The sequence below is a fragment of the Microplitis mediator genome, chromosome 2 (assembly GCF_029852145.1).
Source record: "Microplitis mediator isolate UGA2020A chromosome 2, iyMicMedi2.1, whole genome shotgun sequence".
In the NCBI taxonomy this organism is placed as follows: Eukaryota; Metazoa; Arthropoda; class Insecta; order Hymenoptera; family Braconidae; genus Microplitis; species Microplitis mediator.
The window spans coordinates 2,377,301-2,384,633 of record NC_079970.1 but is presented as its reverse complement, the minus strand read 5'-3'; positions in this window follow the sequence as shown (position 1 = coordinate 2,384,633).

Below are 7,333 nucleotides of genomic sequence, written 5' to 3'. Positions count from 1 at the left end.
TACTTATGCGCGCGCCTCCATACTAGACGACGCGTTCACCCGATCACTCTTTTTAACTTTCTTCACCAATCTTCCTTTTATTTTCCCATTTATTATTTTTTATTCCGACATTAATATACATTTTGATTTAATGTTTTTGAATAACGGTTTGAAATTATGCGAACATAACTAAACAAACCTTCATATACGCGGATTATTCTTAATTAGTAATCGTCATGCATGAGTTAATTTATTTAATGAATAGTTTACACATGAGTAGTAATTATTCAAGAATTTAATAATAACAATTATCGGTTTTACATAATATTTTAAATTAAAATTAGCTTTTTCGCGAATTCTCAAGAGAAATTAAAATTAAATTCTCGTAAAATAGGAAATAAAAAGATAATATAACGAGATGGAAATCCGTTGTTTTTTTTTTTTTCGTACTTATAACAACTTATTTTTCTTTCTTATACACTTTATATTATTTCCCGCTTGTTGTAGAAAATTCTTTGACATCCAAACTTCAGCAGTAGAAAAAAAGGTTATTCTTAAAAAAAAAAAAAAAGTATTTATAAAAATGAATGACGCGTCTAGATTGAAAATTAATATAACAAACAAAAGTATTCAATAACAAAAGTAATGATCGTATTATCAAATATTATTTATATTAATTATAAATGATAAATTATTAAAATAGCTCACGTTTATTAGTTTACAAGAGAACATGCGTTTTGAATCCTCTTACACAAAACTGAAACTTTTTTTTGTTCACAATAAACTTTATCCGTTTTAAAATATTCATCTGCTATTTCTCGATATATTTTTTTTATATTTATATTTAAAACGATCCAATACAAAAAAATATATACTAAATGGGTGATTTATTGATAACAGAAAAATATTTTTGTTTTCGTAAAATTCTCAGCGGAATAGTAACGTTAGAAAATTTAAATCATGTCAGAAATAAAATAATTTATTACTGAGAACTATTGAATTTTTTTAATAATCATATTAAATTTATAGTCCATATGGTACCCCCCGAGTGGTTATAAACGATAAATTCACTTTAAATCGTACCCATGTAACCACTGCCATAGATAAACTTTTAATTAGTCGTCTATTATCGTACTCTCCCGGGATTAACTTTTTTAAAAAATATTTAAAATAATTATTGTACTTTTAACATAAAAAATTTACATCATTTAATTAAATTAATAAAATATTAACAATTATCAATTATAATTAAAAACTTAACTTAGTAAATTATTCAAAAGTACTTAAATGTAAAATTACGGGTAATTTAAATAATAAGTATGAGAAATTTAATAATTTAATTTCCGTATCAAATAATTTATACCGTAAACAATTTTACCCAATTTATAAACTCTTTTTAAATGTAAACTAAAGTTTAGTTAGTACATATGTTGGGATAAAACATATCAAGACTGACAGAGCGAAGCTTGGATCGATATGTAGTTTACGAACTGCACTAGAATGTTAAGATAATACCTCGCGATATGCAAGGCGGTGTCACAGTCGTACCCTCTTTCTCTTTAGCCTCTTGTTCTCTTGTACTCTTGTAGTCTTACGATACTGAACTCATACTCTCTTAACTTGTACCTGCTCTCTTTCCGTATCAGTATTAGGGTGTGTCGAGATAATTCGCTCCTGATGGCACTCGAGATTAGAGGGATCATTGACGTAAACGAGATAGATCCTGGGATGGATATCTACACCCACCTCTACACCGTTCTCGCTTCATCGTTCGCTCCACGTGATATGTCGCCAGTCGTTTTGGCACATGGGACACAAGAACGAACGCCTACGACTACGATGAACGACCTGTACTAACTTTCCAACCAAGATCTGATCTATATCACAAACGAGCCGAATTGCAACCTCACTTTATCTTACTTTATCTTCATCTCTAGTTACGATCCGTTTTTTGTTTTATGTTTCTACCGGCATTTCTAAGTAATAGCTTCTTAAAACTTAAATAATATCCATTAAATACTTATGTGTAATGTAATACTCTTACTTATCAATCGAACCGGCTCAGTTGTTATTATTTTTATCAACAAATAGGAAATTTTATCCACAAGGAGGAAATATGTGCACGGAGAAAAAAATATAGTAAATTTTACTAAAAAATATGAGAATAATTACTAAATTTGGATAGTAATCTTGAAACGCTTATGATTTATATGAAAAATTCATTAACAGATTAGCATATTTTACAAGTCGTTTAGTAAATTTTACTATCCCAGTTTAGTAAATTTTACTATCCCATTTAGTAAATTTTACTATCCCGTTTAGTAAATTTTACTATATTAGAATGGAAAAAAATTAAATTAAATTTTTATTAACTTTTGACTTTTTATTATTATTGCTATCATTTTGATTATTATTATTATTTCTGTCATCTGTATCGGTGTTGGTGGGAATTTGTGTTTTTTAAAAAATCGCTTGATTCAACCGAGATTCGAACCCTGATCTCCCGCGCGCGAGTCCTTTCCTATGTCTGACGGCCTGATGTTTCCTTTGAACAAAAGTTTCAGAACTTGTAATACATCTTTGTATATGCTATCCCCACCAACTTTTAATTTTATCTACTATACATAGTAGAATTTACTATACAGTTAGTAAAAAACTATAATCGTGTTAGCAAAAAATACATTGCGGATAGTAATTTTTAATATTTTGTATAGTAACAAATCCTATATTGTATTAGAAAATTTACTTTCTTAAATTTGTATTTAGTAATAATACTTGATAGTAATATTTACTATACAAATAATAAAAAAATAATCATCTTAGCAAAAAATACATTACGTATAGTAATTTTTAATATCTTATTATGTAATTATTACTAACTAGTAAATTTTACTAAACGTTTAGTAATAATTACAATACAGAATGTATTTTTTCATATCTGTTAGTAAATTTTACTATAGTATTGTAATTTTTACTATACTTTTTTCTCCGTGTGTGAATAAAATACCATCATTTTTATATACACTCAATTTCAGAGAAAATATTTAATGGAATGTGAAATTGTCGTTACTTAAAATTTTCTTATCCTTCTCAATGCGTTTATTCAATTCAATTCAATTCAATCTATGTTTTGGTTTTTTTTTTTCCTTCTCAATATATTTTTACAGCCTAGTAGTCAGTGAACAGGTAAAAAATTGCTAAAGCTCTTGAAAGATGTATTATATCGTAAACTTGTTTTCACGTCACACGCGATTTACACAGAGATAATATATGTATGTATAGGTTTCGAATCACTTGCCGTTACTTTTTTAAACTCAAACAGTATCAACCCTCACGTCGAATCTTTAGTGGGCGAGGTCTTTCAGTTATGTTGAGAATATATGATACTATAATAATAATATGTATACTTAATATAATATAAGTGTATGAAGGATAGAAGGAAATAACGAGTGATTATACAATGTCACCGCACCCTGACAAACGCATCCATCATCTATGAAATGTCGATTATTCAAATTAGTTTGAAATAATAATAAAAAAAATATTAAAATAATTGAAAATTTTTTTTTCATCAGAAAAAAAAATTGAAGTAAATTTTTAAAAAATTTGAAGTTATGAAATGAAATCGATATATAAAATATGGAATATTTTATAAATTTATAGGATTAAGATATCGTCTGCGATAAAATAAAAAAATTACGCGATTATAAAAAAAGAGGAAAAAAATGCATAGTGCATTCGCGTTATGGATTATGAATGAATCGATGTCATAGAATTGCTGACAAGTCATACAGCAGTGCCGTAAGCTAGATACATATATTGAACAATGGGACATGTAATATTTCGATATCTCTTCTTTGTAGAATGTATATGAACTCTTGAAAAGCTACAAATTTCCTGTGAACCCAGAAGCATTTTTATATTTTTTAATATTTCATTGTTATCCTCATTTTTTTTTAATATATCCTGAAGAGTAAATATCCGAAATTTTCATTAACTACATATAAGTATGTTTTTTTTCTATATCTATATATATATATGTTATATTTTGTTGGTTTATAATAGTTGGTTTTCATTCTCGTCTCCAAGCCACTCTATTAAGCAACACAGGAAAATGCACTCAGCTGGAAATTATATTTCCCCAGAGACTTTGATGACATATATATATATATATATATATAGTGAAAAATCTACGTAAATATAGTATCGGAAAATCTAAGAAGATAAGAACATAATAAACCAACAAAATAATAAATATAATAACGGAAGACTCTACACGAAAAACTTTTTTTAGACAGCGACAAAATAAAGTTTGGAAAATCGAATTTTTTTTACGAAAGTACACAAGGATATATGTATTATGTATCTATATTTTATATTCCTTCTTTGCAATGTCTCAGTAAAATAAAATATTTTACTGAAAATCTTCGAATGAGAGTCAAAGTTCACCGTATCTGCATACACGGAAAATATTATTTCTACGGTATTATATATTTTAAACTCGATTGCTCATTTTATTCATATATGTTAATGTTAGTATATGTATACGTATATATATCCGTGTGTATTATAAATCGTTTTAAGTAGTATGAAATATTTTTAGTCAGACTGCTTCATTTTTCATCAATTACCCGTTATTTTTATTCAGACTATAAACTTAAAGTAAATAATTTTATTATAAATATTTGTAAATATAATTATGAACAAATAATTGAATTAAATTTTGGACTCGAACCACTAATCTTTTGCTAACAGAGCGTCTACTTTGGTTAAGCAACTTAAAATTTAATTACGAGGCGGTCCTAAAGTTCAAATTTAATATTGACACCAAGACTTTGGAACGGGGCTCAAAAAATCTACCGGTGTTTGAATATTTACAGTTAGAAAATTTTTTCTAAGGGAAAAAAAATCAAAAATATATTTAATAATCAAAAATAAATTAAAAAGCTCAAATTACTTAAAAATAATATCAGAAATAATGAAATTTGAGCATTTCAAAAAAAAATTTCTCTAAATTTTGAGTTTTTACACTTGATCACTACTCCCTAAATTAATTATTATTCATTTGCAAATTTTTAAATTACAAATAACATGTAAGTTATAGTATATAGCCCCGGGTCGAAAAATTTGATCTGTTTTAAATCAAATAAAAATTTTAAGTTATTTCTATTCAATTCTACTGTTTATTTGTATTGAATTAACATGTGAAATTTGATCGAGTTTTTGCATGTACTATTCTATATTTTGACTATTTTCAGACTCGTTTTCAATAATTTTTAGTCTGATTTTGGTCGCCTCTAGATCAAAATTTGACTTTTTTTTTCATAATATATTGTCTTCTTTTGTTTCCATCCAGACTAAAATCAGACTTTTACTGCCGATTATTTTTATTAGTCGTTTTTTGATCGTCTTTAGATCAAAAGCAGCTTTAAATTTTTATTAAAATTTAAAGACAGACCAATTAGTCCAAATACAATCTCGTTCGACTATAATCAGATCAAATTTTTCAACCCGGGGCTGCAAATAAATTTCCGATTCAAATAAATAAAAAAAATCTCTCAAGTTCTCAGACAATTACTAATAAAAAAATGTGTATTACCGCCATTAATTTTCGCGATATTTAAAAAAAAAATAGAGTGTATAATGTTGTTAAGAGAATGTATTCTGTCATGATTGTGCTTATGCAACTTAATGCAATTAAACAAATTGTAATTCTGATGTAGTAGGCAAAGGACCAGGCACAAGAAGAGGAAGTAAACTAATAGCGATGCAAGTACATTCACCATTTAGAGGGACCCAACGTTGTTGGGTGGCCTAATCGGATTTCACCACGTTCTACGACCCAAATACACACGATAGCCATACAACTACACTATATACACTGACAGCGAATTCCAGGCAAACAATAACACCCCATTGGCGATAACGAACGACCACACTGGGAGCAATGCATCGTCGACGATGCACATGATAATGGTGATTGAACATGCCACCACTCGATTAATTGTTTAATATTCCGCAGTCTCCATTATTTTCAATTACATATCTAATCATTCTCCTTACTTTTTATCTGTACATAAATAACCTAATCACCTTGAAGAACAAAATTTTATTTATCATCGCAGAGTAAACTATATGCGGGCAATAAATTTTTTTGTATTGACTCGGATAAATTCGTACTCTCTCTATTTTTTATTTCCCTAAATTAAGTTTTATTTTTATTTTTAAAATGTTGCATTGGTTTTCTCTTCATTTTTCATCGACTTGGCTCAGTACCTAACGCATGAATGCCTCAAACGAATATCAACTCCGTTGATTGGAATAAAAATAAAACTGTAGTAGAACCGTTGGTTCAAAAAAAAAAATAAACAAAATAATTTATAAAAACCAAAGCAAAAAATGCATTGGAAGAATAAACACTTGATTTAATACATTTTAAAATTGTTTTTTTTTTTTTCTTGTAAAATACACAATTATTTTTATTCATAAAATTTATAACTCGATATTTACAAGCTCTCTGTATTGTTTATAAATTTTTATAATATTTATTAACAAAGCAAATAAATAAATAAATATTAAATAGTTAAAATATATATAGGTAACAGCATTTGCCACTTTTCACAACTATAATCCCACTCTTTCGAAATACAAAGCCGGTTTAAAGTTCTTTCCCAAGTAAGTCTCTAGATGAAATACGAAGAGGAAAATAAAATAAAAGAAAGTTAAGTAAAAAAAAAAAATAATACATACAAGTTTAAGAAGAAAGGATGGAAGAGAAATGTATAACAAACGAAAATGCAAAGTATATACCTTAACATTGACTAAAGTTTCTTGCCTTCTGTCTTCTCATTCAACACTCAAGGCTGTTGCGGACAGAATATACTCGCCAAGCGCAATCTTGGGTCAAATATAAAGCCCGCACCCAGCGTAAGGAGGAAACCGCACAGAATTCATCTGCAGAGATATTCTTGCAAGCTTTTATATAAAAAAAAAAAAAATAGAAGCGAGACCAAAAGTATAAAAAAAGTAGGCTGATTAAAATCCTCATCTTTGGCTTTTCGTCATTAAAATAGTGCGCGCGATAGATTAAAAAAGGTCTACTTCTGCATGTTAAAATTAGACGCGGGTCAGTATGTCAATATGTACTGACAATTACAATAGTCACGGAGTATTGACAATAGTTGATAATTCATGGGCAATTATGTAAATGTTGTAGTTTATAATTTTAAAATATATTGTAGCGATTGTCGAGTGGATAAAAAAAGAGGCGAAGAAAGAGACTCATATGGGCAATTATTCAATAATCTGTTACGCTCGATCTGTGCATAGACACAAGTAATAAAGCTCGACCCGG